The following is a 27,943-nucleotide window of genomic DNA, read 5'->3' as shown; positions in this document are numbered from 1 at the left end:
AGTCTTCTGTAAAGCATGGCATGGCATTAGAGATATTTTGAATGAAAAGAATCCAGTAACACAAAAAGGACTAACATAAGCAAGCGCACTATGGTTTTTAGGCCTATCGCAACATTTGTGAATAGGTCCGAACAGAATTAAGGGTATTTATGTCGTTTTCTTCGGTGCCTGTTCAAAATCTAAAGAAAAAAAATAAAGGGATAAAAAAAGTGTCAATCAAAAGATATAAAGAAAATCGAAAGTATACGATAAAGTGACTGGAGGAGTGAATATTCGGATTAACAACGTCTTATAGTTAATTATATTTAAAAACTGCCACTCTAAGGCAATAATGATATCCGAACTCCTTTACAAGGAACCCGCGTGAAAAGATATTATATGTAATGGGCGCGGCGTGATGAGAGAGGATTTTTCGCAGTTTTACTTTTACTAAAGAAGATAAGTATTTTATCGTTATCCCGTGATAAAGACATCCGTTCTCCGGCGCCGTAAAGCGTAACATCGTAAATCATTTAAGAGAGTGAATTCTGAACTTGATGCGCAACTACATTAAAAAAATTCTTAAACAGTCTTCGCGTCGCGCGTCATATTTAGAAAAATGGAGTTACGAGGAATTCTCATTAAGGCGGCGATAAGTTTTGCGACATTAATGACGAGACGTCTTATGCATGTAAAGCCATTTAGTCGCGGCACGTAGCTCCCTTCGAGTGGCGGAGGAAGAAGAATAAAAGGAGGAACTGCGAAGAACTTAAGGATATTAAGATAAAATCAATAGAGAACTTAGTTTAGAGGAAGTGTTCGCGCGCGGGCAGCTTGAGAAAACTTCGCTCTTAATTAAGGTAATGGTGTCCGAGCACACAAACGTAATTCTGACTGGCGAGGGTGAGATGCCGAGAGCAATGTGGACGACGGGGCGCCGATAAGACAAGTAACGGCGGGGGGTAGTGGAACACAGAGACAGAGGACTAAGGGGCCTTCTGTTCGTGTCCCTTTTCTGCGAGTTCCCGGTATACATGCTGGCCGGCTCCGTTAGCTTAGTCGCTGGCAACTACCGGGACAAACACAGGACTGGCTCTGCGGCCGTGCGTTTGTCTGCCGGTGGACGCAATTTAGAGTCGTCTAAAGAGTGCCACCTGCATCTTTGACGCCGTGCGTGAATTTAAATGCTAACCCGGCGACATTAATGGTCGGTTCCTCGTGAAATCCTTTTTCCGGAAACGTGATTGTTCGAGCGTAACGCATCTCACGTCTCGCGCCGAAAGACTGTTATAATAACGTAAATTTTTGCGAACCCAGGTACGCAGCGTCGCAGGTATGATTTACTGCACGAGTGAAATTTACGAGTCAATTAGAGCGGCAGTCTTGAAAATTTATGCTCTATAAACAATTTGCGGACGTGGTAACACTCGTCCCGCTCAACACGTTGAGTCTCTTGTTTAACATATATTCACGATCGATATTCACGGTCGATAATTGTATTAAATTTCGAAGGAAATAATCAGATATCAATGGAATCTCGTGTCTCTTACGTCGCTCGCTAGCGCAATGAACGTTAGAAATAATTTTAATTAGAAATATTAGCTGTATTGACGCAATTAAACATATCGTGATAATGTCGTGAGAGAGTTTTAAAAATATTTACATTGCTTCTAATACATTGTTGTTCGATCGATACGGACCTCGGTGCATTAAAAACAGAACAAAGCGTATACTTTCATATGCGTTTCATGCACGATTAACCATTGTTATTCACGCCTGATTACCGAAAAACAGTACAATGCCTCCTCTCACCGAGCAATTATTTATCGCTTTATGAAGCAGTGGCGTTTGCTAAATGCATCGGCAATATTATCGCGATGATTTTAGTCTTCGCGTAATCTGCATATAATGAGCTGTTCAAAGATGACGGCAAAACTAGATAATATTTGACCGTACGTTCTTGCGTGTTGTTCGAAAATATGGAACATGTAACCCGTTATTTTGTTATTGCGCATTATTATCAGTCGCACGCGGTAATGAGTATTTTAATAAACGAGCACACCAAATATGTATGTGTATAAAATAAAAGGCAATCTTTTAAACAATAATAATAAATGAGAAATCTTGAAATTTGTTTCTTCTGACAGTGCAGATTTTACTCCTTTTATCGACGTGGCTTCCCGTGACATTGTTCGGGGGCTTGCCATCGGCGCGCGGACCCCGATATATTTATAAAGTGCGCAACAATTTGTACGCGAGCTCTCCATTAAAACCGCTTCGCTTCCATCCACGTCGCGTTGAATATCGGCTGACAAAAACGCTCTCTCTTCATCGCCGCATCGACACGGATTAACGGCCGAGTATCCACTCGGCGAGTTTATCGGCGCTTCCCTATTATTGTGCGACCGGCTCTTTCGGAGTTACGCTGCCCCGACGCGACCGAACGCATTTTCCCGCGATTTCGAGCAGAGTCTCGGCAAAACGCAACCGCCCTCGGTTTTAAATCCCACCCGCGAGCTGACCCCCTTTTTTTTGCGACCGCAGTCCAGTGAGCGTCGACCGTTGATTGCGGACGGCAAAACGCATCGTAACGTGGGGCCGGCCGGCGCGGCGTGCGTGAAGAAAGAGAAAGAAAGAGAAAGGGAGAGAAAGAGAGAGAAAGAGAGAGGGAACGAGAGAAGAAGCGCGCGATGCTCGAACTTGCGTGTGCGAGCGCAACGATGCATAACGCGGGGAGTTTTACTCCGGAGAGGGGTCGGGCGCAGGCAGGGGAACGCTGACAGAGGCACGGTGCACGCGGTAACCGGTAACGTGTTCGCACCGGACTACGGTTGGAAAAGGGATCGGATTGGCCCGACCGGCATAAGAGATCGTCCGTGGAGAGAAGGGATCGTCGCCGGCCGTGGAGGAGCGCGTCGGCAGGCCGGTCGGCAGGTGAGGAACGGGGAAGGGGGGGACGGAGCATCGAGGGGGACGGTGTGGGGAACCGAGAGAGGAATGGAGAACGACCGCGGCGATCGAGGGGAAAGAGCGAGCGAGAGAGAGAAGCGGGATCGCGCGCGAGTCGTTCGGTGCGCGACGAAAGAGCGGGGGGAGAGGGGGGGGAGAGAGAGAGAGAGAGAGTGATAGACGGTCGGCGTGGCGGCGGGGAAATGAGAGAGACAGCGCGGGTCTACTAGGCTCGCCTTTCTCGACGTCCGCAGCGGCGCGCTAGTCTCGGTTTGCCGTTCCGACGTGACGGACGTATGTTCGCGGCGGTCGCTCGCTTCCACGTGGAGGCAGAGCTCCGAACTGCTCCGTCGCCGATGTGAGATCGTTGTCGCGCGCGTTTTCCGCGGAATAGCACGGCGACGCACGAGTGAATGTATATCGCGCTGTGTTGCGTTGGTTGCCCGCCGGCGAAAGAAGCGGCGCGGCGCCGCGTCGCCCGTTCTGAAAAGATCCCTTCGCGGCTAACTTCAGAGTGCAGTGACACGGTTCTTTAACGTACGGTGCGCGAATGTGAGGAGAACTTGGCTTTCAGTGAGACTCCGGTGGACGGCACGCGACGCGACGCGACGCGAGACGAGTGGTGTGCTCCCTACGCGGAATTTTTTGGATTACCTGAAGCACAATAGCGAGAGAGCGACGGAGGGGACTCCGCCCGTCTGTTCCTGTCGCGAGAGTGACGCGGGGACGCGGCCGGCGTCGCGGGAATCGCAGCGCGCACAGCAAGGTCAGTGTCTCTTCCCGATCGTTTTCCTCGCTTCCGCGAGGGACAAAGGACGTGCTCCTGGCGGCGCGGAATGCGCGAGATCGGTGTGAAAGCCAAGCGGACCGTGTTAAATTACGAATCGTCGCGGGGAGCGCGAGGCGTTCTCGGCGACGACGATTTACGCGAGACGGTCGTTGCCTCAATCTGACAATTCGATCTCGCTCGTCGGATCGGACAAGATGGCGTCCTCGAATAACGACCGAATCTCTTAGATCTGCTCCTCGCGATCTTTCGCGCGCGCGTCGGGGAAAATTGGGGTCGGAAATAGCGATCGAAAAGCGAAGGATAATCGATACGAGTCTCGATTCGGAAGCTCCATTGTTTGCGCGACGTATACATACTTACCCGAATGTTTTTTTTTTGCAATCGAAACCGGTGCGGAGGTCACGCGGCGGGATAATTTAAACGACAGCGCTGTCTCGTCCGCGCGAGTTTCGGAGTGAAACTCGTTCCCCGGTTTTTTTCATCGCGCTTCCAATGGGACTCGGTTTTTTCCGAGCGGAAAAAAAGCGCGAACTGCGCGTCGCGCGAAACGCTCCGCTCCGCGCCTTTTTGCCGGAGCATTTCACTCGCGCGCGCGAGATGAAACCTCCTCGTGAGATTTTTGTCCACGAAAGTTCTTTATGAATCAGCGCCGACTGTTCTGGGTGTTTCGATCGGACGTGATAACGATTCGTTGCGGGACGATATCATTCCGGCAATATAACGCCGCTTTTATTTGGTCGTTATTATCGCCGAGCGAGATGAATGAGCATGATTTTTGAATGGATAGCGTTTCGTTTGATTGACCCCGTCCGATTCTCGCGGCCGCTTTTTCGGAGCGAAAGCGGATGGATCCGAAATGTTGCTGCTCGTTTCTATCTAAATTCAGTTAGCGCGCACGCTGATAAAAAAATCCGCGGGCATATGTATATATATATGTATATATTTTTTTCCGCGGTCCATTTTAATACACGGCGCCGGGGCACGTAAATTCATTTTACATCGTTCGGCGCAATTTATTTAACTCCGAGCTTTTTACGTCGAACTGGGCGAACATAATATAAAACACGATGCGCTGCGTTTAAATTATTATTCGTAAAAGTTATTGCGCAGCAGTAATTATACCGATATGTTTCTACAGTGTGTTTTCGCTGTTATGCGAGTAAAAAGCCAATGCCGCGTGGGTTTGTTGAAATGATGATATCGTTATTATAAAAGTTCTCGCGTGTCATGCATGTGATACAGTACGTCATGTTGATTTTAATGTAACTGAATATTTTTTTTTGACATTACGTACATTTGATATCCGGCTGACTTAATGAAAAAAACACAAAGGTTTAGTTTATTCTCTTTCATTCTCTCTCTCTCTCTCTCTTTTCCTTTCTTTCTACAAAGGCCTTTAAGCCGGAAAAAAAACAAGAACGCACGAGCATCGTAACCGATCGTAACTCTTTCACGCAGATTACGCATGTTTACGCATTGTTTACGCACAATCCGTATAACGTATAGGTAGACGTGCAACGCTCCGGCAAACAATTCAAGCAGCCGCAACGTAATTCTACCCGACTTTGATTCGAGCTTGAACGACAGGCATGGTTAGACAATCCACATTGTCCAACTTCGAAGGCGGTCGAAACTTTTTCGCGGAAACGCGCGACGCGGCGGCTGCGATATTTCGATACTCCCCCATTCGGCGTAGACACCTCGGGGTGTTTATTTTGCTTGGCGCCGGTGTTTGTACGCGCGTGTGTGAGTATCAAGAGGGAACACGCCCGTGTCTCTACGTGCAGTGTCAACAAACCGACGTCGTCGTCGTGACGACGCCCGGTCTCTCTCTCTCTCTCTCTCTCGTTGCGCCGCGTGTACATCGTGGCTCGGTGATTCGTGGAAGGAGGGAGCTCAAAGGAATTCTTCAATTGTGCACCGAAGCGAGAATAAAGACGCGGGAAGTCGTCCGCTCCCGCCCCGCCTTTGCCGAACGATCGCGCACCAGTTTCCTTCGGACGCGTAATGAGTGTTTTTCCGCCGCGGTTGTGTCAGTGAGACGTGTCTTTAATGTGCTGAAGGAAAAAAGAGCGTCGCATCTATAATTGGAGGCTTCCGTCTTCCGTGATTCTTATTTTTACTCTCATTTGACTTATTTTTACGGTCATCGTTGACGGTTCACGGTACAGTAATAATAAAATGGTAGAATGTTATGGGGAAAGGGAACTCCAGTTTTGCGGAGTAATTGATTCAGACGCGTTGTAGATGTATCGTATCGCCGTCTTTATGCGATTCCTCGCTAACGTTAATTACACGTGAACCTCGCCGTGACGCTTGAATCGCGTCGTCGATTTTTCGAACGGCCAAGTCCTTCAATGTATTCTGTTACGGAACGAGTTTGATGTACGGTGAGAAACCAGTTCTTTCTACATTCCGTCCTTGAGAGGCAAAATATTGGATGGAATTTGTTGGGAAATCGGCAAGTGGCTTTGGATAAATATGTAAAAAAGAAGGTTTTGTGTATTATACTCAAATTTACTTTAAGCTAGTCACGTATCCCGTTATCTATAGCGACGCACGCGTAAAAATCGAAATTGCAAGGAACGACTTCGAAAAAGGGAGCGACATTCTATACTTCTCTGTAAATTGATCTCCACGCGAAAATACTGATTGGCGAACGTCGTAATTTCTCGTTTAAAATCCTGGTTTCAGTTAATTAAGCGATATCGTTGTTCCGTGTGGCTCATGTGATGCGGTACGGGTAGATGCATGGTATAACCGTTGTAACGCGAAATAAGCCGTCCGAAGTATATAGAAAAGTTTACGTGACAGTTTTCCAACTTCTCTTACCGAGCGCCGAACGCCCGTCGGCTTCTGAACTTCGTGGCCTTTTTGTAGATTTGTGGAGAATAAGAATGCGACGCGCGATGCCGGTGGAAAAAAGAAATGATCGCACGCTCAAACGCCGGGGGATCGTTCTAATCTTCCGCTTTAGAAACTCTGAACTGATACGTACCGCCGCGCCGGCTGCATGAAAAAATGATAAAGCCGATGGCGTACGGAGCACGTGCACGGAGACTCGACTATCTCGTTGGTTACGTTTATCTGTCTTCGTGTTCTCTTGCGCGAACGCGGCATACATCGTTGACGTTACGTTGCCTTTATGCATTATTGAGTTACCGTTCCTGCTTTTTCTAACCGGTAGCAGTCAGTTTCGTATAACCGTGATCGTTTCCGTATAGCTTCAGTAACTATGCAACATCTGGCATCTGGCGTTTTGTTAAAAGCTGTGTGTGCGCCCCGATCGATGCAGCGAAGGATTGCATGCAAAAAAAAGCACCTCCATAAATTTTAGATTACGGCGGATTATGATCTTTATATGCATTCAAGGATATTTTCAAGGTAAATGTATAGCCAACATTAACGAAGGCTCGAATTTTTCCAAGATATCTAGAATAAATATAGTTTTTTATTTGGGCTTAGGATTACTGTAAAATAAAATATGCAGCCTTTTATATAACATATATCTCGACAAATAAGTCTCATATTTGTAGGAATGTTAGATAAATCAGGAATTTGTTATCTTTATTGACGTTGCTCGTCTGAAACGCGCCCCACGTACCGTCTTATTGCCCATTAATTATAATAATGGTGTTCGAGTATAAGACGTAGCGGGGTATCTTTGTTGCATCATCGTCGACGGATAGCATGCCATTTAGACGTCGAACAGACATAGTTTCTGTGAGTGTCTTTGACCCACTCCATTCGAGTCCGCATGTTAACGCCGCTTCGTTAATTATACCCTGTGAGATTACGACGGGGACAGGTGGCTCCAACGATTAGCCATTGTCCGTCCTGGAAATGCCGGTCGGACAGATACGCTTAAGTGTCGTCGATAAGTACTGATTAATATACTCCGAATGCGTGGTGTCAATGATCGTTTTAGGCGTTTTAGCTTTTTAGAATGAAAAATTAGCTTATCTGGAGTCGGAGAAAACTTTTCAACGGTTCTCTCGTGACCGAAACCGGAGAACCTATCGTGTGACCGTTCGGAAAGCTTTTCAATTCAAACAACCCGACTGTCATTCTGGAATGTATATACATTAGGTGTCTTCAAACTCTCTCGTATTGGCAGATATATTCAGAAAAGAACATCTGAATATCTCTGAACATTTATAAATTAAAACTATCTCTATCTCAAAGAAATAAAAAAAAAAAAACAAGTAGAATAACTTGCTCAAAAATATGTACGGTATCACCGTCACCATTTTTCGAACAAGATCAAGTGCTCGTCGTCGTCAGCAGATTTCATTTTTAAAAGCAAAGAGTGAGTGAGTGGAAGAAAGAGTCTTACAGGCACATTCGCGCCTGTAACGGATCGTGAATTCGAGAACGACAATAAATATCTTGGTAAAAGGCCGCCCGAAGTATAAAGGCAACACTACGCCTCGGATTTGACGCGCAGGAGCAGCTGCCGCGTCCTCGTCTCTGTCCTGCGCGGCTGCGGTCGAAAGACGATGATCCTCGAGAACGCAGCTAATTTTACGGAGGAAAGCGAGGCGAGAGATGAAGGATAGCGGATTCACTCGCCACGCGGAGATAAACGCGCAGCTTCGTTTGTCTTAAAAATTTTTTTTCACACTCGAGAACGCGTTGGGCTTTAACTCGTATGGGATTCGGCGTGTATTTATGCGACCAGTCGTATCTCAACATGTTGTCGCGCGCGCGGTTGTAAAACGGTGCGATATATATGCGCGAAACATTCCGTCGCGCATGCACGCATTAACGCGTAGAAGCGTGTCTACGATCGGACGGTAAATTTATGATAATCGGCTGCTTGTGATAACCTGCTGGAACTTTGCTCGTCGCGAAAATTGAAAAAACTGCGGAGTAGAAAGTTTAGCGCGAACGTTATTCTAACTTTGCCGCATCGTAGCTTGCAATATGAATTATTGGCCCTGGAAAAAAATACGTTCCATTTCGAGCTATCGATTTCTAATACCGTCAATATTTATTCATGTACGCATAATTCCTATATTCGTTAATAAGTAATAGTATCGATTTTATCTGGTATATGCATATCCAGCACATCAAAATGTACGAATCCAGATGCAACATCGTGTTCCGTTTATCGTGATCTGCGATGAGCGCCACTGCGTATAAACCAGGCAGAATGCTGCCTGCCTCTCTTTCTTTCTGTTTCTCATTCGTCTTCCACCACTCATTCGTAGCACTCATTCGGCTCGAATTCATATGGTGTGTGCGCGCGCGCGTGCTCCTGCCTCGCTGAATAATTCTACCGGAGAGGCAGACGGCGCTTATTCGATTACGGTGCAAATCTAACCGGGTTCTGTTTGAGAAAAAGCGACGAGTCGCGTCATAGCTTGCGCGAGCTTGTTCGTAAACACACCCCGAAATGTCACTCACCTTCTCGTAAGTGTCCATGCGAGTCCGTTGCCACCACTTACGTCGTAAGCAGAGCATGAAAAAGGCGAAGAACATGCACATACCTGCACTTGTGGTAAGAAAAAAAATAAATATATATTATATACTTTAATAAATATTTAAATATATATTTTTCTTTACATATATGAAAGCAGCTCTCGAAATATGTACGTTGCGGGCTTGATGCGCTGAAAAACGTAGTTTGATATCGTGACGCGATGTATTCAACCTAACCCGACCCAGTCTTAAGGTTTTTTGAATCGTTCGACATTCCACGAGTAGATGCCGAAAATCTCGCGACCCGATCGGCAGGTACGAGTCGCGCGAGCGATCGATACCGTCGATTTTACTATCTTATCGGTTATGCGACCGCTGTGTCGTTCGGTTTTCCGCTTCAAAGACACTCGCGATTGCAATCGCGATTGCGCGTGTGCATGTGACTTTTATGGCCCTCGAAAAGTTTTGAGCCATTGACCTGTATGTAACGCATACTTCCTCTCGATGACATAAAGATTCCTCGAGATTTGATAATCGTCCAAACAAATGAAACGCAGTAGCAAGTGCGACAGATTAATTTGAGATTTTAATCATTGTTTCGCACGCCGCGATGAAACAATGCGAATGAAAGTAGATTGCAACGAAACAAAACGCCGACAGCATTATTGTTCGAGTTACCACCGTATAATTTTCTTTTATAGGCGAAAAGCTAAGAAGCGAAGATTATCGCTTCGAAAATTTCTAATTGCTTTAGCGCTAAATGATCAAGTTTTGTCGAATAAATAAATTTTACGCGCGGTTTAAAACTATGGAAGATGTGATAGAGTGTGAAAACAAAAATGAGAAAATTTACTGGCAATTACTTGACCTTACCTGACGATAACGTAGCGACAATGCAGTGCTAGTGTTTGAGTTGTATTTCTACCTTGGAAGAAAATCTCTTCTAAATATAAGCAGGTAATCTCAAACACCTGGCACTGTCGAAGGTCTTCACACCAGCAGGTATACACTCTGGGAAACAAGTTAAGCCTGTTCGAGCCTGCCTGCCCCTTTGTAACAATACACTCGTGATAAATGATTGCATTGTTCTTTTTTTTGTGCCGCTCGAAAAATTATTTATCGGCAAAAGTTCCGAAAGCAGCGAAGGGAAAAATTAATTACGCGAACGAAGCTTGACGGGAAATTATTATCCGAGATTTTTCTTTTCAAAGCATCAGAATGCGATGAGATTGTTTATTTTGCACTTCGGTCTTCATTTCCTGGCTCATACAGCGGCAAACAGAACGTGTGTCTTTAAGGAGTTATTTAAACTCAAATTTATCCTCGCACCTTCACCGTCCTCATTGTATCAGCAATTCGTTATATAATGACTTGCTGTATTTCTTCTCATTCAGTGCGCTTGTGGATCGACAACCGCCGAGTCAAAGAATGCATAGCTTCGAAGCTATCTTGACAGTTAATTTCCTGAGTGGCAGCTGCGTGTATACAGCGAATAATCGAATACGTGTACGCATTACCGTACATTGATTTCATATACCGGAACCTATGCGCATTTTAATTAGGAAAAATGTATATGTAAGGTAAAAGTACCAATACCGGGACAGGTCCCAATAGATGAACAGTTAATAATATGTATATTTACGATATTAAGAATTTAGAATTATAAAACGCAAAAATAAAAATTAGTTTGCAAAGTATAAGATATGCAAAATATTTCGAAAATATAAAAAAGAAATTGTATTGGCATATCAATTGTCGAGATATCGTGAGTTAAATATTGAAAAAGTTTCCAAGTTTTTCTTGAATATCTCAAGAAGTATTAGACAAATAAAAAAATTTTGCGGACAAAAGTTGTTCAAATTAATTAATAGAAAAAGATGATACAATAAAAAATGGGGATTTTTACTTAAAAAATTTAATTTGGGCCCTATTGCGCCCAAAATAAGATCTAATAAGATCGTTTATTGGCCTTCTCTAAACCCTCCAATTTTTATCTGAAACATTTTTTCAATAAACCAATATTTTCTGAGATAATTGGCGAAGATAATTGGCACACGAAATAAAATTTACCCTGTATAATGCTTATTTATTTGGCACGTATAATATTTACGAACCATTGTAGTTGACGATTTCATCGAATCGATGTACACATCTCGTGTATTAACGTTAACAAAGACAATTTTATATTTTGTAACTTGTACAAAGTATGTAGCTGTTACGGAGATAAACGTAAAAAGTATATCGCGTAATACTGTGTGGGATAACAGGGAAGAATCGGTAATCATGCGATAACAAATAAAACTTTAGCAGTAACAGTTATAATCAATATCGTACAGATAAACGTGATGCTTCAGAATATTATTAGCGAACGCGAGTTAATGAGTTTTTCACGTTGCGTTCTGTCGCGGATTCTCGTTGCTAATTCAGTAACGCGACGAATAGTCGGCCGATCTCGATCGCGTTTGCGTGTAAGCGGATTTAGCAGCCTTTTGTGACAGTAGCGCTAAGAAGATTATGATAAAACAATGTATGTGTCAGAACGAGTGGCGGAGAAATGAAATCTGTATGACGGAAACAGGGCTGTAGGTAATTCGATGCGCCATTCCATTAAAATTGTATTTGCCATCCGGCATTCATTCACGTCCAAACCGGTCGGTCAATGCGCTTTGAAGTGAATAGAGGCAGATTTTGGGCGGAAAGAAACTCACGGATTTTTGTACGAAATCAGTGTCATTTAAGTATTATGCAATTTTGACAACTGCAGCGTCAAAATGAAAACGAGGTAAAGCGATTCTTTTTCCGTGCGCGGAAGCCCGGCTAAATGAGAAATAAATCCGCGCGGAAATTGTATAACGTCGAACGAAAAATATTTTTCGTAAGCTGTGTTTTTCATGCGTTTTCTTTTATGCATTTGCACAGTGGAAAAGGATTTATTTCTCTTCGCTTACCAGATTTTCCTGTGTTTTACTTTCAAATTAAATGGGAGGATGATATGCCAGAGCGGTTTCAAATATGAATAATTCGTAAAACATAAAGATTATATTATACTATTATCGTATGCATTTTGTACGTAGAAGCAATAGAGCCTTATCTATATATAGGAGTGAATACACTAACTGTAAACTTAAAGCGTCACTCTGTGCCCGCTGCAGAGGATATATATTTTTAACACACTCCTCTCAAAACATCGTCGGCATTAGTTCGTCGTTTATACGTTAAAAGCTGCTGTTTTCTGGAATCGTTTCATCACGTAGTTTCGTGCTACAGTAAGATGATGCTGAGTGTCGTAAAATTTGAAGAAAGCTTGAGGCGAGTCATTAAGAGAGCGTGGAATAACGGCTTCGATCTGTGTGAAGAATTATATTTCTGCGAAAATGTCATCAAATTCTCTGAGAGAATGCATTCTTTTCACAAACAACATATTTTTATTGTGTTCGAAATTGCTACTGTGCCAATGCTTTCTCGATTGCTTCTACACTGAGAAAAGAAATTTATTAATTCAAAAAAATATTTAGTTTAATACGTGCAATTAAATATGTTAGTTAGTTTAACTAAACATATATTAATTGAATTAATTAATTCTTGATTAAAAAGTTTTGATTGACAAGAATGCATTATATCTTTTTTAGTGCAACTTAATAATTGTTGAAACAACTAATGTCTAGTTAACTAACTAACATAGTTAGCTCATATCGGACTAAATATTTTTTCGGATTAACAATTTTTTTTTCTCAGTGTGTACCATAAAGCTTACAATTTATACAGTTATTCTATGTTTTCGAGTTATGAAGAAATATCACAGTAGTGTGTTACGTGATTTCGATAGCGAGAGAACAACTCTTGAATATTGATCGTTTTAGTAAGCATAGTTCAACATAGTGCTTGTGAATATATATTTTATTGTGTAGAGAACATTTGATCAAAGTATCTGTAGAATATGTATTTTGTGTATACATAAGAATCTTGGGAGTAATCCGAACCAACCATGATTACGCCGATCGTTGAGGAAAAGTCCTCGACCGGGATGTGCGACGGCTCGGGCGCAAATGGGAATGCAGCACGACCCTGAGCGGATTAATAACGTGGAAATTACGTGGGTCTAAAACTTTCTCCCGCAGTCTGTAACAAAATCAGAACATCGAAGATTGGTCTGCCCTGAGCGATTACGGCGGAGGGGAGAGAAAGAGAAAAAGAGAATGAAGGAGATGGGCGATAGAGGGTGAACAGGAAGAAGCAACGGAGAAAGAGAGAGAGAGAGCGTGGTTCCAAGTCCGGGCCAATCCAGCGCAGGGCAGGCTTTGACGATAATTACGTCATAAAAAAATAATAGCTCGACCGGTTTCGCGTTGGTATACGTGTACTACCGCGGGGCTCGCGAGAGATCGCTTGTGCGTCGTAAAGAAGAACGGCTTTTCTCACGTGGCACCCGACCGATCGTCACCGATCATTCACCGTGCGGAATACCGTTGCCAATAACATTTCACAATAACATTTCGGTCTGCGTTTACCGCGTTAACGACGATAAAAGACTCTGAAGATACTAAATAACACGCTTAGCAATTCATAATATGGGTCGTATTAAAAAAAAAAAATATTAACGCAATATTACTAATGCCGAAAATATGAGGTACAAACTACAATTTCTTTTTATTTCTTTAGAATATATAAATATGTCTACGTCGCGAGAGATATCTTGACTGCAGTTACGTCTCTTTTCATGTCTTTTCGCTTAAATATTTCTAACCATTAAGCATTCTGCTTGTGAGACTATATTTTTATAAAAAATATGTATCTCCTCTTTTTGAGAAGATTACTGGACACAAAGCTTCGCGTCCTTACTCTTCTTAGACCTCGCACGATCGCTTCCTCCGCCGCGCTTATACGCTCTCCACGACATCAGTTGCGTTGCCGGTGGCCAACGTTGAAGAAACCCACGCGTATTCCACGTGCATACCAAAGTAATGCTCAGTGCTCCTCAAACTCGATATGACAAACCGACAGCAGGCTTATTGCAAATCTAGAAGATTCGAAAAGTTAAGAAAAACCTGCGGAATTTCTCATCACGATAGGTATAGATATGAGATCAAGAGGAGTTTAATTGACAATGTTTTTAATGTGTTTCTTTTTTTATATATCTAAAATAGTATAGATGGGTAACGAAGTTGTCTTCTTTCATGCGTATTCGCAAAAATGAAAATTAATGGTTATGTCCATAAAGTTGAAAGTCTAATATTATAAATCAAGAACCACAAATAATTGTTTATCTCATATGTCTTTACCATGTGCTTAAATCGTAAGCTAATTGAGAAACTCGACCGGTGTACCGATTCGCGAACCACCGCCACTTTGCGTAGTACTGATTTAGCCCACGTAATCCTGTTCTTGAGCCAGCCGGCGGCCGAGCGGGCGTGCGAATGAATGGGCGAGCAAGCATTCGCTCGCAGAGCGTGTAGGTACGTAGCGCCGCAGCCTTAGCCGCGACCCGGAGTGACAGGAAATCGCCGGTTTAAATTAGAGACAATAACGTACCGCGAAGAGCCTCACGGTTACACGGCTACGCACACCCAAGAAGAGAGCACCGGCGGCGGATTACGATGGCGCACAGCTGCAACGTGGTAATAAGCCCCCTTACTAATTTGGTTCTCGACGTGGCACAACGCCGAGATATACCAAAAGGAGAGGGAGAGGGGGGGAGAGAGAGAGAGAGAGAGAGAGAGAGAGAGAGGAGAGAGAGGAAAAGCCCTCCGCTAATCCTGCGGCCCCTTTAGTCGTTTTTACGCCACTGTCGTTGTCTTACGTAAACGGTGCGACGACCCGCACATCCGCGGTTCCGCCGCCGCCCGTTTCCTACAGACGACACGGTTGGAACGTATAGGTGGTAGGTAGCTCGTGTAGCTGGGGCGTTTTTAATCCGGTACAGTGGCACACGTTAAGTAATATAGCGAAATTATTAATTGCGCTATCCAGGAAGTCGAGAGGAGACAGTAGGTGGCACAGTGAGCCTCCGTAGTATGCTAATATATTGCAAGTATCATTAACATATTATGCTAATTCGTGGACGGGGCCGCAGTTTTATTTTATTTTTAACTTTATATATGTGTTTGGTATATTGGATTAAAAACCGGGAGAAAAAAGTTCTCGCATATGACTTAATCAAATATTGAAATTATAATATAAGGACGGTGTTCTTATATTCCGCAATGTGAGCAGATTAACATATTTGAACGAATAGGAGTGTATGATATCCCATCAGTGCTCAGTTTGTATAAAACATACAAAAATCTTTATATTGATATTTGTATTAATAGTTTATATTACAATGCAAAAAATCGTACATCCATGCACATAGAATTTACTTTAATAACTTTTCTCAAGAATATTCGCTTTATTTGTTCTATGCACATTTTTATAGTCCGCGGTGGAGCATCGTCGTTGTGATAAATTTCATCGTTTTAACGGAACAAGAGCTGGAAATATAAATTTGAAATGATTGTGTATGTGTCGGCCCTGCACAAAATAAAAATATCAGAGAAAAAAGAATAATGTAAAAAAGTGAAATATATGTGATATAAAAACAAAAAGACTAGCAATAAACTACGTGAATTTGAAGACAAACAATAAACTGCATGAATAAAGTAAAAACTTGGCAAAACTTTTTAAGTAAATAATTAAAAAAAAAGAAATAATTTCAATGTACGTTATAAAAGATTTCTCTCTCTTTTACGATATATAGCATTTCGAGTAATCTTTTTTTACTTCTTTGAGAACTATATTATATAACGTTTCGACTGAAAGTAAAGTTATACTTTAAGAACATTGATTTATTATATTTCAGAATGTTCTGCTCTCGAAAGCAATGAAATTGATCACAGTCGACCGTTGTATAACGGAAACGTAGGATTGTAATGGCACGATGTGAAATGAAATCGGCCAAGGTGTTCTACGTTAACGCGCGCGCGCGCACACACACATACATACATGTATATGTATACATGAGATAGTGAAGATAGAGAAGATATGCGCACATACACACGTGCAAGTGAGGTGCCGTCAAACTCGGCATTGTTCCCGAGCAGACGGGTTACGTGTCCACTTAAAGAAGTTTCATGTTATTTCTGGAGTACACGTAATTCGTCCTCAGTGATGTACGCGAGACGCCGTCTTTACATTCCGGTCCGTAAGAATACAATATCCATGACTTTTTGCATTTTTAATTGTTCGTACGCGTAGCAAACAGTGTCCTTAGTGTCATTCTTTGTATCGTAATTATCTCGATTTTCTTTTGTTTTCGGAAATTCGGCCTTCCTGGCGCATGTGCAAAATTCTAATTGATTAATTCCTGTTTCTGCGATAATTCAAAAGCACGCCTACTCCTTAAGTCCAGACTGCAATGCAGATAGAAATTGCGGTTACGTGTGGGGGCGATTGGGACTTGACCGATTGCAATCCGTTGTCAACCACGGGCATGACGTAACCGCTTCATCCTCATTGTCCCAATCCGAATGTCCAATACGCAACCACGGTGCAATCCCCGATGCAGAGTCTGATACGGGCTTTGCGCGATACCGCGGTTAACATGATAACGGGACGGGACGGCGATCGCGTTTGCCGGCCGCAAACCATGCTTTTTGGCTCCAGCGACTTGGAGCTTTGCGGGGAAATAAACTTTCCCGCCGGGCGGCGTTTAAGTTATTACGTGATCACGAGACTGATGGGAGAAGTTCCTTGCTCGGTGAGATTCTCTCTCTCTCTCTCTCTCTCTCTCTCTCTCTCTCTCTCTCTCTCTCTCTCTCTCTCTCTCTCTCTCTCTCTCTCCCCCTCTCTCTCTCCCCCTCTCTCTCTCTCTCTCTCTCGTCGAGGCAGGTTTTTTTTTATCTTGGCTTAATCTCGGCGGTGTAAAGTTTATTTCTAGTTTACTGCGGCGCGGCGCCTCGCGTTCCGGACCGGTTGCGTGCGTGTGTATCTGCAAAAAAATTCGCGTGTGAAAGCACGAAAGCTCGTTAGTGTACATAAATTTCTGAATCGACTTTACAGGAGGAAATATGACTTTTGGGCACGTATCCGCGTACTTTATCGAGATCAAATTTTTAACGTTTTCCTTCGCTCAGTTTGTTTTTCACGAACGACCGGAAAACTTGGCGTGCGGATAATTTAATTTAAAATCATAAATATTAGATCACAGTGAAACGACTTCTTCGATAATCATTATCGGGAATTCTCGTATCCGCCGGCAAGATCCGCCGTGGTGGCACGTAATTGGTTCAAGAGAAAAGAACCATTCACGGTCGGACTGCACTGCCAATTATTCATGCTCGTGTCTGCCGACCGATACGCGTGATTAATGATAAAGGAGTACGCTCGACGGTAGACCACCTCGATTTCTCGCGGGTTCCGCGCTCTTACGAGTCTTTGATAGCGCAGGGCTACTGTAAAGGGAAAAATGGATATTACGAAAGTATATAATTGTGCAGGTATATATGATCAAGTACATCGCGTTATTGAGAAAATTATAGTGAAAAATAATTTTCGATATGGAGCATACCATACGATACCAATAATAAGCAATATAAATTTCCACATCTTTATCGAATAATGATTGCCGAAAACTAAGTTATCGTACAAAATATTGAATAATTGCTCATGTGTAATCAGGACAATTCCCTATCTGCAAGAACAACTTTTTTTTTCGAAGTTTTTGGGGAACTAAAATTTTTGAAACAAATAGCAACCGGCATATCTGTCGCGTTATAATAGTTAAAGCCATAATCTGCGACTTCAATCGAGATCTATGCATAATGACGCGACGAAATGTTTCGGGAATAAAACGCGATGTGCTAGCTCACGATAGCGACGCGATAATAGCGTTAATATCCTCTTTAACGCGTCTGCTATCGCATCGAAACGTGATACTTAGCGCAGCTTTTGCTACTCGCGGCTCGCGGCGGTAAAAGAGCGAGAGAGCAGATCACGTGGAAGCTGTAGATCCTCGCGTCGGGTTCTCGCGATAAAATTGCGCGCGAGGCTATATTGCTGCGAGTCATGACAGCAACGGCGTGGAATCCGGCGAAGCTGACCGTGCGCGCCGACCCAGCTCTTCGACTGTAATCCAGCATCATTACTGACATCACAGAGGGCTCGTTAGTCTCATTTATATTCACGTTCCTCTCCGCTGCAACTTATATCTCGCAAAGAAGGAGGAAGTTAGAACACCGACTCGTCTCGTGTGGTCCGCGCCGCGCGCCGCGCGCCGGTGCAACGTCCTACCTTCTCGTCGCAAAGCTGACGGGGCACTTTTAATTCCCGTTCGTGCATCTTGTTTCGTTGACAGTTTTTAAACGGGCTGTTAACTTGTCGGCCAGTAACTTAATTCGCGAGAGTTGACGGTTGCTTTTTGAAACGTTATGAATTTTCGACGGGAAACTCGATATAAATGCGGTCGTGATTTATCGGTACTGATAAGAGATTATCGGAACTGGATTTTGTATCGGTACATTACTTTTGAAAGACGATAATCAGTGTTAAGTCGCTAATTGTATACGTTGGGTAATACGGGAAGATGTATTATCTGATAATCTCTACGTAAATGACTTTGAATGATGAGACCGCTCGTCACCCTTCGGATGAAGGCACGTATTACTACGACCAGGCGCAGGACGCACAGCAGCCATAATTCAGAACAAACGCGTATTAGGGGCTCACGCACGCGGAAGTTTGATTATTCCGCATTCTCCATCGTCTGTACTGTTGCCCCCTTTGTATTTCACCCTTCGAATTTCCCCGAGGTTTGAACTATAATTGGTCGAGCGCGCTGGAAAGTCGATTATCTGACGAATGTTTCGGCCGTGATAAAACCGGTGAATTCGTAAAATTTTATCTCCGGCGCAAACAGCGGATTATCGCAAATGTCGCCGCGTTATCTCGGAATGTTTATTACAGAAATTACGAAACCGCGTCCATCCGAGAATTACGTGCCTTAAACTTGAAGAAGTTTCTCGGTATAAGCGTATGTCTTAGTGTCACGATCGCATTAAAATATATTTTTTCACGATATGACCGACATATTACGTCAGCATATGGAAATATCGCTTTTCCCGGTTTCTCGTTCTAAATAGATTTGCTTTTATCTTCTCATCATAAACACGATTTGTATCTCTTTTGCACAAGTATGCGTAAATGATCATACACGCAAGTGTGCGTCGTAAAATGGCTTGCAACGGCCGTCTCGCAAGTTTTTCTCGCGTCGTTTGTCATTGTCGCAAGCTGCGAGACTACGTTGCGTCCCCTGAGATTCCGAAGAGCGGAATTACGTTCCGACTTTGCGAAGCGGGACTTTTCCACGCTACCATTTTTATCGTCGTCTCTCGGTGCGTTGGACCTCGCGAAGGTCTCGTTTATTACCCAACCACCCTCGTCGAAGCGAGGTTGCTGTCCCGTAGGGGTGCCGCGGACCCCATCCGGATGACTCATCTCGTAGTTGTATTACCGGGGGCGGCGGCAGTAAAGACGCTCCCTAACGACAGCGCGTCGCGATGCATCTCTCGGACCCCGATACGCAGCGAAACGAAATTATGGAGCATCGGCGCGGCGTGTCGGTCGCTTTTCCGTTTCGTTCTCCTCCTTTCCACGCTGTCAGTACAATTTTCGTGCCCGCGTCGCGAAGAAAGATGAGATTCGTTATCGGAACGCGTTAGGACGAGACAGGAGGTTGCAACGACGGTTAACTGCGACCGGTCCAACAACACGGTTCCGGTACACGGTGGATGGTGTACGGTTTCCGCTTTATGTACTTCGTGGTGGTTACCGAGCCGCTCGTGCCCGCAAGCCCTCCCCCTCATTCTGCTCTATGCGAACCTATTTCGCCACCGTCAGTCCGGCTTTGTTGCGCGAAACGACAAAAGCGTTTTGTTCGACGAACGTGCACCTCCCCCTCTCGCGCCAAGTTTATTATAATGTTCTGTACGTACGTGTCACCGTCTGACGCCCTCGCTGCGACTATTCGCCATTTTCGGAAAGCGACAGATGCGTTTCCTGTTCGACTCGCGTGCAACGAAGATACGGAACACCCCACAGCTTCCGTCGTACCGATTCGTGTCTCTGAAGTTGATATCTTTGTTTTTGCGTTTGAGCGAAATTGGCGCTTTATATTGTGCGAAACTTTCTGTGGATAACTTTGCTGCAGTATGTCGCTATCGTCTCAAAATGCGACATATATACTGTTATATAAAATGAGAGTCTAATTATCATTGATGACATTTATTTAGTTAAGAGTAATCGACTTTTTTTCTTGATTTGTATTGTTTTTATTTTCGCAAGAAATATAGTACGCCGAGAAATATCTTCGTATTTTCACATTCTCGTTTTTCATATATGCCAGTATCTTACGAAGTTTTAGCTCATTTTCTCGATACATGAAGAAGGGTGGAAGTCTTAGCTAATTTCTCACAGATACCCGACGTAGGATCTGCAGAATCTCCGGCAGTTTTGGCTGTGCGCCAGCGAGAATGCCGGAAACGTGGTTAATTAATTACCTTCGACATGCCAGAATTTCACGACGAGACGCCGCTGCGCTCAATTCTCCGAGAACTACGATCGATCCTCACCATACTTAGAGAAACCATCGTTCGCTAAGTCTTCGACAGGATGTTATCGGCGGGACTTAATTGGCACATGCTATAAAATTAACTAACAAGATTTGTTATATTTGGTGTTAACAATTCAGGCGTACGCTAATAGCGAGCAAGCACGAGCTTGCTTACATGTGTCATGATTTATGTCTCATAAACACGGCCGAATTTATCGATGAAAATAGCGCGTAATTGATATATGCTTCGCGCGCAAAGCTCAGAACCGCGGGTACGTGCAACTATAACAAGACATTCGTCATTATTTAATCTTTCTTGCCAGTCTCTTTGCCCTGCGCCTTGGCATAAGGTATTACGTTACCACGCGTTGTTCATTTGCCAGACGCGACAAGCATTTCTATGAAGGGTTATCTTATCGTGGCCACGCGTATCGAGTCGCTTGCAACTCGATTGGCTTTGGTCTTGGCCTGTTACCGGAGACGCTCTCTATATATATATTTACGGCGACTGATAGCGGAGGCGCCGTATCGATAGCGAGGATCACGATTACCCTCCGGTATTCTTTAAACTTTATAGTCCCGGTATCTTCATACGGTATTTTTATCAGATGCACGTGTCAAAAATCAAAATATGCGTAACACTGTGTATATAATAAAGCAATAAACTTGGAAACTAAAGTAAACTTAAGATTACGTTATAATAAAAAAAATATTAAAGGATATTACTTGTGGAATTTACAGATATGACGCGAAATCCGAGACTTTTCTACGGCGATAGATCCGTTTTATGTTAGGGAAGCCTACCGCGCGCGCTTACGAATTGCTAAGATTTCGTTCTTTTCCCCAAGATTATTGCGTGTAAATATTTTGCATGCTTTACGTGAGTCGTCATTAAATCTTAGATTTTAATCTCGCTTTGTTTCATACCGACAAGGTCACCGTTCATAGTGCGACCTCAATTCACCACTGACTTGTGAGTTTTATTTTTAGGTCGAACATGCCTTCACCTTCGTGGGCGGGGGAAAACTGTGGGTTCAAGATCCCATGATAAACTTGTAATAAACTTTATGCGCTCTCATGTTTCTTACGCCGTGGGCAATTCACTGTAACTGCCAGCCAGCTTCGTAAATAGTTCCGCGGAAACGCGGCGCGTGCATCTCCGACATTCTCAATTCATCCGCCGATGTCACGAACCGAACTGACGCGGTACTCCGAATGTGGGATTATCGGGTTATGACCGAAACGTGTTATTCGAGCCGCTGATATTACGATTTTCTGAGGAAGCGAACCGCATGCAATAAGCATGAGCAATAAGAAGCCTCGACGCTGAAACGATGCTAATTATTTCGGCAGGAAGCACGGCCTCCTGCGTATGAATGGTACAGTTTCGCGTAACGGTACGCCAATGAGTGCTGTGGCTCTGTGATTACTCCATAATTACTCGACTATCTAATATTATAATCCGACCGATATTAAAATGGAAATGGCATAGGCAATAACACTGCATTGTATTATTATTGGTATACCCGGTGACCTACATCGCGCAATCGCACTTGCGTCGGCACGTTTTCATGGGTCGGATTATATCGCGAGCGATCACTTCGCCGCGTTATCTCAATTTATCCTGGTATCGCAGACGTGCCGCGAATGAGCCTTTTAATCACTGGTTCGATGAGAAGTTCTTGCAGCTCGATCGGTTTATGACGTTATTACGCTCTCCAAAGAAACGCGCGAAAAAAGGAATATTTTTTAGTCGAATCCTTACAAATCCAACCCGAATGTAGCACTAAGCTCTTCTCTCACCCGAAATCCGCGCGACGAAAGAAGCGGTGTAACTGCCGTCTCGGAGGAACAAAGTTATCTCGTTTCGCTGCAAATTGCCTAGTCCGCGATAGCGCGAGTTCGTTCTGAACCATACAGAGAGCAGCTTCGAGTGTGCGACGTCGGTGGACACCATCGAGTTACCACGAATACACTAATCTCAATTCCGTGTGTAAGAAGGGGGATCATACAGGTCCCCCAATTTTCAGAGCCTTGAGGCTTATATACCACCTAGTACTCTCTCGTACTTTTAACCTGCTTATTACCAACTTTTGGACATGTTGCCTGAAATGGGACCTCCGTAATTTCTCTTCGGCGTAACGTACGACCGAAATCTTCTCCAGTGATTACACACGCGAATCGTGTGAGATAAGTATAATCTCCCAGCAGTACAGGGGAGGCTCTTCCGTCTCAGGAAATCTTCTTGCCAATATCCTACTTTCAACGTAATACATACCTCTTACTTGATGTATCTAAATTTTTATTTAAGAATTTATCGATGATATGTTTTACTTAAATCTCGAAAAAAATAACACATTAACTTCTCTTATTTTTATTAAAATTATAATTTTATCAATTTTCTAAGACAATCTAAGAAATGAATCTGTCATATATACTTGAATGATATAGTATATCTACCTAAAATAAACGAGTTAAATAAATGCGTTCGTTAATTGAAACAACCTCGGAAACAACAGTGTTTTAATACTATCTATAATTACAATTATATTTGGATCGATTATTTTTATAGATTGACTCTATAGATCAGATGCCCATCAGACGGGCGTTACAATACACGTCTGTCTCTTTAATGTATTTATCATAGGATATTCAGGTATTTGCGGTGTATCTACTGACGTATTTACAAGAGGAAATGCGTGCTGGTTGAATGGTAATTAATATTAACGTGCGACCACAACATAGCGTGCCAGTTCGGCGAACCAATCCGGGAAGCAACCCTATTGTAACAGAATATCTCTCTCCACATGTAGGCACTATGCAGGTTCACCGATTCTGCGTCTGTGAATGTGTATAGTCTTTCTATCATGGCTCGTTATTTGGGTATTTGTCTGATCTAGCACTTGAATGAAATCGAACCAGTGCATATCGCTTGATACTGCATTCCATTAATCCAGGCTTCATCGTGACTCAATTAGCACAAACATTAGTAACTAGCAATATGACTTTAATTAAACGATTGCGTAAGGGATAATTACATTTAGTTTATTTTATTCACGCATTAGACAAATCGATTTTTTTTTCATCGACGATTTTTCTAATCGTGTTACGTTCAGTGTGTGAGCAATCGGTATTCTCTTTTATATAGTTTAATATTCCGCGAAATCAGTTGCGAGTAGAACGGTTTCTCAGTAGATTCCAATACGGTACATCTCGATCGTCAACGAGCGTCAAAGTTGTCACTCTATTTAACTCTCGGCTCGTAACTCCGGCCAAGTCCCAGCCGTTACGGACGGATTTGCTTTCACACGTAATAACACAGTCCGAGCGTAGCCATTTACTCTACAACCCTCTATAAGATATACATATCCTCGAGGACTCTTGTAGGCACTTCGTCGAAGTCTTCGCAAATATAATTTCATGGTCTAAAGTCGCTCCGCAAACGACCACTTCATCAAGAAATTACGCGTGGGTAGTTTCGCCTAGTAGTTGCTAGTTGACGCGGCAAACCGAGAGATGTGGAAGGACATCTTGCGCGAATTTACGATATCGCGATATCAGTCTATCGTCAATAATACAATTATCCAGTGAATGTCGCGTCACGCACATAAGACGTATACGTGTATGCAATTCAGCTTTTAAACAAAATAATGGGGATTAGTAATAAAATTACGTTACTTATGCCCGTTCTAGACTGGCGGATGAGCCGACTCTCGGCTCATCCGAGTGAGTGGTGTAGACGGGTAAAAATCTATAGTTTATGTATAGTTTATGTCACGTACACTATAGAAGGCGGATGAGCCGAGAGTCGGCTTATCCTCCAGTCTAGAACGGGCATTACGATAAAAACTCGCGCAAGATAACGGTTAAAAAAAAATTTTTTTTAAAAGGTTGGATCAAAAACTATATTCATTGCAAATTGATCTAATGCATGACGTTCAAATAACTCTCGCAGCACTGCGCGGAAGGATCATGAATTGGACGCCGATTTAATGTCTGCTTGAACTACTACTCATTAAGGCTCACGTATTTTCTATCTCTCGAATAAGAAAATGGAGGAAAGAGACAACGAGGTCGCTTCTCGTAAAAGAAGCATCGCGTACTTTCGCTCGTTTCTGAGAGCAGGAAACAGAGATAGTAATCACCAACGTTTTCTGTGATACTCTCCCTTAACAACGAAAAACCCTGGGCGTAAAGATTGACTTTGATTTGTATAGCACTGTACAATAATGTCGATTTATGTCAAAGGTTCATTGACTCTGCCGCGACTTAAAATACGCCTCATTTTTTATGAATATATACCGAATTACGCGTATAATCTATAATTATATTTAAGTAATGAAAAGTTTGATTGGATGATATACGTTGTCATTAATAATTTCATGCTAGAGACGAACGAAGAATATAACCGGAAATTAGAGAGTTTTTGACCTACATTTAGACATTATATATTAATTTAAAAGACTATATTCTTCAATTAACGCATATTATTTGCACAATGTCGATTTCACATGATAAAGCAGTTTCGTATATTATAATAGTATTTTCGCTGAGTTTGAATCATTAGTATCCTTATCGATATCCTCCTCGTACATACTTCCTGTTCGTGTCAGAGTAAAATTTTCGCTCTGACGCTTCCTCGTTGCTAATTCCTTATCTGGAAGAAAGCTGCCGCGCTTACGTGGCGGAGATTTAGTAATGCCGTGGCGAACGGCGCCACACTGCTGCTTGTGACGAATGAGGCGTATTACGCGCTAGACGTAGATTTTGCATTGCAAAAGCGGCGCGTATTCGCACGAGGCACGATCGGTGACTGTCTCGTGTCTCGAAGCGCCATAAGTCGTCGGGCGTTTCTGTTCTCGCGTGATGTTTCTCGCCAGTCTCTACGTGCCGGTAAATAATTGCGGAGCGCCGGACGGGCTAACAATGGGACCGTAACAGCTGCCTCGTCGCTTTCTTTCCTTCCTCTTTTTCCGTTCGTGCTTTCCCCTTCGTCTAGTTTCATCTTTATGCACTCTTAATTCCATTCTTAATGTTTAACTTTTTGTAATCTGAATTTTCTCTTATGAATAAACCAGTATTAAGTGTTTTATTCTCACTAATTTTATGATAAACATAGCTAGTAATGAATTAACTTTAGGTATTTAATGATTATGCATAGGATGCGAAGAAATACGCACTGAAGGAATTATTATATATGGTATGTAACCTAATTTATCAATCTATATTAGGGGAGACCGGGGCTAAGCCGACAACGGGGCTAACTTGACACTAGGCTTTTTGCCAATTTAAATCTATCGTAGAAACTTGCCTTTCCTACTGTAAATGCGTCTTTATGTGCCAGTATTATCAACGGAATTTGGTAACATTCTGAGTCATAGTGTAATTTTTAACACGACATAAGCGTTTTTGATAGTAAAAAGTAGTTTTTCTGATCTCTCGAAAATGTCTACTCTTTCATCGAGCTTTACTCTTGCGAATCTACCGGTAAGTAATTTTGATGGGAAATTCGATGCTTTATACGAATCCGATAATAATTTTTGCATATTTTCAAAATTTTTATATTTTTGGAGTAACAAAAGTAAAAAACGACGTTCGGGGCTAAGTCGACAGGGGCTAAGTCGACACGCTGTTTTATTAGTTTCCAATAATAAACGATGCTTGTAATGCAGCATATGGTCCATGACAAATGTGTGCGCACGTGTAATCGCGAATTTACTTGCATAAATTGTTTTTCAGACATGAGTTTAGATGAAAATAATTGAATGTTTAACAATTTTTGTTCTCATTATTTCCAATGATTGTTTTACTTAATTCCAAATTTTTGTACTTTCTAAATACACGATAAACAAATGTATATTTAGTTTCAGACAATAAAAAATAAGTTCCAGATCAAATTGTGTCGATCAGGCAAAGTGTCGAGTTTACCCCGGCATTTTTCAATTTGAAAATTTGTCTTCGCGTCACTTTTCCTTTCCTGGCGGCAAAACAAAGCGACGTACAGCAAAACTTCCTGAATCAATTTTGTATCTGAAGAAACACTCTTTAAATATATACCATTGAATTTGCCAAAAATTTTAATTAAATATTAAAAATTACCTTTGAAAAAAAATAGTGTCGGTTTAGCCCCGGTCTTTCCTACTTGGGTAATTTTGTAGAGATTTCAAATACACGCGCGCACACACACACACACACACACACACACACACACACACGATTTTTTAATTATAATCGTGCACTGTTCTTCAAATATTTGAAGAATGATATGAAGAATTGCGAAGTACCAGGCCGAGCCCATTTTGTTGTAAGATTGCAAAGGTAAGGTGTGAAGTGATGATTGTATTTATGCAATTCGGTTTTCCAATTGATATCTTAATATTGATTACATTACAGTTTTTTAATAGAAAATTTCTTATTTGATTTTTAAATACATTTGGATAATCAATTTCTCTTGAAAATTACAACAGTGAAAAATATATAGTAGATATCTAACTGTGACAAATGTGAAAAAAAAAGAGCAAAGTAAGTTTCGGTCGACTGTCTTTGTCTACCTGCTCTTACTCGGGAGGATGTATTGTCACGCTCGTGCCATAGTAGACAGACTTTCATTCCTACGAGGTGCTTGTTTCATCTCCACAGAAATTCAAGAAAGCTCGGGCTATCTCAAATTGCGAAAGCTGCACGCGCTACTTCGCTGGAGCTCAAAGGAAGAATGTACTGTAACAGTCTCTTGAAATATTTATCTTGGGATCGTATAAAAGCGAGAAGATACGGCGACCGATTTTTTCGACTGCTGCATGACGATTACGATATGAATGAGAGAAGTATACTTTGTTTAACCAACTGTTCAATGGAAACAAGAATGTGTTTTCTATCTTTCTGAAATACAATTCTTAGAGCGGTTTGTTTGTAAGAATATATGAGAAATCATAATGTTACAAAATCACACAATGTGTGACTCCTTCAGTGCGGATCCCTTTGCGCTATGGCATGGTCATTGAATATCGCTAGGATTAGTTAGTTACCAGTAATGCTTATCGATCCAAGGAATTATCGAGTCACCACAGGTGCAAACATCTCGACTTACGATAATTAATCACGCGATGTTTGATATAATTATGCTGTATCTGCATCGTTGATGACACGAAATTCTGTTGCCTTTGATATTTATAAGTAATATTAATTTTGCTATTCCTACATCGCGCAGTTCAAAAGGATTT

At 42.6% G+C, this 27,943-nt stretch overlaps 1 protein-coding gene across 7 annotated transcripts in view; it reads left to right on the top strand.

Annotated features, from left to right (window-relative positions):
• The first annotated feature begins 3,221 nt into the window (after positions 1-3,221).
• Positions 3,222-27,943, top strand: part of LOC112459665 (fat-like cadherin-related tumor suppressor homolog) — a 328,575-nt gene continuing 303,853 nt past the window's right edge. For all 7 annotated transcript variants that reach the window (XM_025023890.1, XM_025023889.1, XM_025023888.1 and 4 more), the window contains exon 1: positions 3,222-3,694. The gene's annotated coding sequence lies outside the window, so the exon portion shown is untranslated. The remainder of the gene's footprint in view (positions 3,695-27,943) is intronic.

The sequence above is a fragment of the Temnothorax curvispinosus genome, unplaced genomic scaffold, assembly GCF_003070985.1.
Source record: "Temnothorax curvispinosus isolate PA1 unplaced genomic scaffold, ASM307098v1 QBEX01010053.1, whole genome shotgun sequence".
NCBI lineage: Eukaryota > Metazoa > Arthropoda > Insecta > Hymenoptera > Formicidae > Temnothorax > Temnothorax curvispinosus.
The sequence above is the reverse complement of the archived record's forward strand: the minus strand, read 5'-3'. Positions and strand labels throughout refer to the sequence as shown.